At 48.5% G+C, this 5,000-nt stretch overlaps 5 non-coding genes across 5 annotated transcripts; all 5 read right to left on the bottom strand.

Annotated features, from left to right (window-relative positions):
• Positions 1-61: 61 nt before the first annotated feature.
• TRNAS-UGA (transfer RNA serine (anticodon UGA)) lies at positions 62-143 on the bottom strand. The gene has a single exon. It is a non-coding gene; the product is annotated as a tRNA-Ser (tRNA).
• A 1,053-nt stretch (positions 144-1,196) lies between these two features.
• TRNAS-AGA (transfer RNA serine (anticodon AGA)) lies at positions 1,197-1,278 on the bottom strand. The gene has a single exon. It is a non-coding gene; the product is annotated as a tRNA-Ser (tRNA).
• A 719-nt stretch (positions 1,279-1,997) lies between these two features.
• TRNAS-UGA (transfer RNA serine (anticodon UGA)) lies at positions 1,998-2,079 on the bottom strand. Its single transcript has one exon. It is a non-coding gene; the product is annotated as a tRNA-Ser (tRNA).
• Positions 2,080-3,132: 1,053 nt separating this feature from the next.
• Positions 3,133-3,214, bottom strand: TRNAS-AGA (transfer RNA serine (anticodon AGA)). Its single transcript has one exon. It is a non-coding gene; the product is annotated as a tRNA-Ser (tRNA).
• Positions 3,215-3,933: 719 nt separating this feature from the next.
• TRNAS-UGA (transfer RNA serine (anticodon UGA)) lies at positions 3,934-4,015 on the bottom strand. The gene has a single exon. It is a non-coding gene; the product is annotated as a tRNA-Ser (tRNA).
• Between the last annotated feature and the right edge of the window lie 985 nt (positions 4,016-5,000).

Below are 5,000 nucleotides of genomic sequence, written 5' to 3'. Positions count from 1 at the left end.
CCTCCTCCACAAAGCAGGTTCTCCCTATGGAACCTGCACGCTGTGCTATTCTACATAAGGACGTAGTCGACAGGATTTAATCCTGCGCGGGGAGACCCCAATGGATTTCAAGTCCATCGCCTTAACCACTTGGCCACGACTACCCAGCAAGCGCTCTGGCTCTGTGACGTCAACAGAGTAGTTTTGACATCAAAATGCATTCCGTGGCACCATCATTTTTCACTGTGTGATAACAATGACATCGTAATATTCATTGTCATATCTCAGGCGCAGTGCTTTGTTCCCAGAAAACCAAATCATTCGAAAACACAGACAGACGCGGTCATCCGCATCTGATTATTGACTTAAAAGTCCAGAGGTCTCAGACTCTTTTTCCAAATTTGTGGGTTCAAGCCCGACAGCCTTTCAGTTCGTGCTTTCCCGTCCTACCGCAACGGGTGGCCCCGCCACTGACCAGATGCTCGTTTCGGAACACTCTTTCCACATTTGTGAGTGCAAGGCCAGCACTCTATCAGAGTTTTTTCGCTGTTTTGACTAGGAATTACGGTAGTGACATTCCCAGTGTGGACTTTGTTTGCCTTACCTTGTAATAATGGACGTGCGTGTTGTGGCTGCACCCGGTAGTGTCATAGCTGATCGATTCCCCTATTTTCATGCTTTGCTTCAGCTAGCTTGTCCCTATGCGCCAAGGGAACAGGACAACTTACTTTTCTGGCTCACACAGCATCCAATGCACGCCTCGCCATCCTCTGTGTGTTGCATCCCAAATCTGGGAGTGCTAATGTGACGAAACAGTGCATGAGTGAGCTCTCTGTGTGCCTGTGAACGTTGTGCCTGCTTGTTTCTATCTCACATCTAATTACTGTGTAGCTCTCACCGGCACTGGTGCAAGACTGAGAGACCCAGAGATTTCGGGATATCTAGTTTCTGCACAGGAAGTGTCAGGTCTCACGCTACAAAAAGAGGCCATGCACAGAGGACCTGTGCTTTGCCATGCCAAAGGCCTCATGTTTCAACACAAAAGCTGAAAGTGCTGACAGAGGAATGTGAAGATTGACTCTAGTGTAGGCTGTGGGCGTACAGGGCAACAAGTGACAGCATCCAACTACATGATCAATGCAAATGTTAGGCAGGTGAAAAACACACGGAGCCGTTGGGATTGTTGACCGTGCCTTGGGGAAAAAGGGGCGAGAGAGCGTAGTCGGCAGGATTTGAACCTGCGCGGGGAGACCCCAATGGATTTCTAGTCCATCGCCTTAACCACTCGGCCACGACTACCTGTGACGGCCTGTGTCTGGAGGTGACGACACTAGAGTAGTCATGACATCAAAATACTTTGCCATGGCCTAATGCTTTTTCACTGTGTGATCACAATCACATCATAATATTCAGTGTCATATCTCAGTAGCTATGCTTTCTTCCTTCAAAAGCAAAGGGTTCCTCAACATATTAGGAAGCAACCATCGGGAGCTGATCAATGGATTTACAGTCCAAAGGGCTTAGACTCTTTTTCTGCATTTGTCACTTCAAACCCCACAGCCTGTCAACTCGTGCTTTTCTTTCCTTCGGCAACGAGAGGCCCCGCCACTGACCATCTGCTCAGCTTCAACACTGTAAGCTGTCCTTTTATTAACAAAAGGTATCGTAACATAGACATTAACTTTCAACTGGGGACATCCCAATACCTGCCACACCCTCACTTCTGAGCATCCTAACAGGTACTGTAACAGTCAGCGACTTCTGATCAAAGGAGGAAGAGTCCAAAAAGTGCCTCGACTCCTCATCTATGGGTGATAGGTTCAAGCCCAGGAGGCAGTCATTTGGCTGAATTGTGATCAATGGATGAAGAGTCCAAACTGCTCAGACTACTTATCGACGGGTCATGGGTTTGAGGCCAACAGGCTTTCGATAAGCTCTCCTCTTTTGCGTCAGACGCCCTCCGCCACAAAGCAGGTGCTCCCTATGGAACCTGCACGCTGTGCTTTTCTACATAAGGACGTAGTCGGCAGGATTTGAACCTGCGCGGGGAGACCCCAATGGATTTCAAGTCCATCGCCTTAACCACTCGGCCACGACTACCCAGCAAGCGCTCTGGCTCTGTGACGTCAACAGAGTAGTTTTGACATCAAAATGCATTCCGTGGCACCATCATTTTTCACTGTGTGATAACAATGACATCGTAATATTCATTGTCATATCTCAGGCGCAGTGCTTTGTTCCCAGAAAACCAAATCATTTGAAAACACAGACAGACGCGGTCATCCGCATCTGATTATTGACTTAAAAGTCCAGAGGTCTCAGACTCTTTTTCCAAATTTGTGGGTTCAAGCCCGACAGCCTTTCAATTCGTGCTTTCCCGTCCTACCGCAACGGGTGGCCCCGCCACTGACCAGATGCTCGTTTCGGAACACTCTTTCCACATTTGTGAGTGCAAGGCCAGCACTCTATCAGAGTTTTCTCGCTGTTTTGACTAGGAATTACGGTAGTGACATTCCCAGTGTGGGCTTTGTTTGCCTTACCTTGTAATAATGGACGTGCGTGTTGTGGCTGCACCCGGTAGTGTCATAGCTGATCGATTCCCCTATTTTCATGCTTTGCTTCAGCTAGCTTGTCCCTATGCGCCAAGGGAACAGGACAACTTACTTTTCTGGCTCACACAGCATCCAATGCACGCCTCGCCATCCTCTGTGTGTTGCATCCCAAATCTGGGAGTGCTAATGTGACGAAACAGTACATGAGTGAGCTCTCTGTGTGCCTGTGAACGTTGTGCCTGCTTGTTTCTATCTCACATCTAATTACTGTGTAGCTCTCACCGGCACTGGCGCAAGACTGAGAGACCCAGAGATTGCGGGATATCTAGTTTCTGCACAGGAAGTGTCAGGTCTCACGCTACAAAAAGAGGCCATGCACAGAGGACCTGTGCTTTGCCATGCCAAAGGCCTCATGTTTCAACACAAAAGCTGAAAGTGCTGACAGAGGAATGTGAAGATTGACTCTAGTGTAGGCTGTGGGCGTACAGGGCAACAAGTGACAGCATCCAACTACATGATCAATGCAAATGTTAGGCAGGTGAAAAACACACGGAGCCGTTGGGATTGTTGACCGTGCCTTGGGGAAAAAGGGGCGAGAGAGCGTAGTCGGCAGGATTTGAACCTGCGCGGGGAGACCCCAATGGATTTCTAGTCCATCGCCTTAACCACTCGGCCACGACTACCTGTGATGGCCTGTGTCTGGAGGTGACGACACTAGAGTAGTAATGACATCAAAATACTTTGCCATGGCCTAATGCTTTTTCACTGTGTGATCACAATCACATCATAATATTCAGTGTCATATCTCAGTAGCTATGCTTTCTTCCTTCAAAAGCAAAGGGTTCCTCAACATATTAGGAAGCAACCATCGGGAGCTGATCAATGGATTTACAGTCCAAAGGGCTTAGACTCTTTTTCTGCATTTGTCACTTCAAACCCCACAGCCTGTCAACTCGTGCTTTTCTTTCCTTCGGCAACGAGAGGCCCCGCCACTGACCATCTGCTCAGCTTCAACACTGTAAGCTGTCCTTTTATTAACAAAAGGTATCGTAACATAGACATTAACGTTCAACTGGGGACATCCCAATACCTGCCACACCCTCACTTCTGAGCATCCTAACAGGTACTGTAACAATCAGCGACTTCTGATCAAAGGAGGAAGAGTCCAAAAAGTGCCTCGACTCCTCATCTATGGGTGATAGGTTCAAGCCCAGGAGGCAGTCATTTGGCTGAATTGTGATCAATGGATGAAGAGTCCAAACTGCTCAGACTACTTATCGACGGGTCATGGGTTTGAGGCCAACAGGCTTTCGATAAGCTCTCCTCTTTTGCGTCAGACGCCCTCCGCCACAAAGCAGCTGCTCCCTATGGAACCTGCACGCTGTGCTTTTCTACATAAGGACGTAGTCGGCAGGATTTGAACCTGCGCGGGGAGACCCCAATGGATTTCAAGTCCATCGCCTTAACCACTCGGCCACGACTACCCAGCAAGCGCTCCGGCTCTGTGACGTCAACAGAGTAGTTTTGACATCAAAATGCATTCCGTGGCACCATCATTTTTCACTGTGTGATAACAATGACATCGTAATATTCATTGTCATATCTCAGGCGCAGTGCTTTGTTCCCAGAAAACCAAATCATTCGAAAACACAGACAGACGCGGTCATCCGCATCTGATTATTGACTTAAAAGTCCAGAGGTCTCAGACTCTTTTTCCAAATTTGTGGGTTCAAGCCCGACAGCCTTTCAATTCGTGCTTTCCCGTCCTACCGCAACGGGTGGCCCCGCCACTGACCAGATGCTCGTTTCGGAACACTCTTTCCACATTTGTGAGTGAAAGGCCAGCACTCTATCAGAGTTTTCTCGCTGTTTTGACTAGGAATTACGGTAGTGACATTCCCAGTGTGGGCTTTGTTTGCCTTACCTTGTAATAATGGACGTGCGTGTTGTGGCTGCACCCGGTAGTGTCATAGCTGATCGATTCCCCTATTTTCATGCTTTCCTTCAGCTAGCTTGTCCCTATGCGCCAAGGGAACAGGACAACTTACTTTTCTGGCTCACACAGCATCCAATGCACGCCTCGCCATCCTCTGTGTGTTGCATCCCAAATCTGGGAGTGCTAATGTGACGAAACAGTGCATGAGTGAGCTCTCTGTGTGCCTGTGAACGTTGTGCCTGCTTGTTTCTATCTCACATCTAATTACTGTGTAGCTCTCACCGGCACTGGCGCAAGACAGAGAGACCCAGAGATTGCGGGATATCTAGTTTCTGCACAGGAAGTGTCAGGTCTCACGCTACAAAAAAGGCCATGCACAGAGGACCTGTGCTTTGCCATGCCAAAGGCCTCATGTTTCAACACAAAAGCTGAAAGTGCTGACAGAGGAATGTGAAGATTGACTCTAGTGTAGGCTGTGGGCGTACAGGGCAACAAGTGACAGCATCCAACTACATGATCAATGCAAATGTTAG

This window comes from Staurois parvus, unplaced genomic scaffold, assembly GCF_062004578.1.
Source record: "Staurois parvus isolate SC_StPar_1 unplaced genomic scaffold, SC_StPar_1.0 ptg000081l, whole genome shotgun sequence".
NCBI lineage: Eukaryota > Metazoa > Chordata > Amphibia > Anura > Ranidae > Staurois > Staurois parvus.
This window is presented reverse-complemented; position numbering and strand designations above follow the sequence as displayed.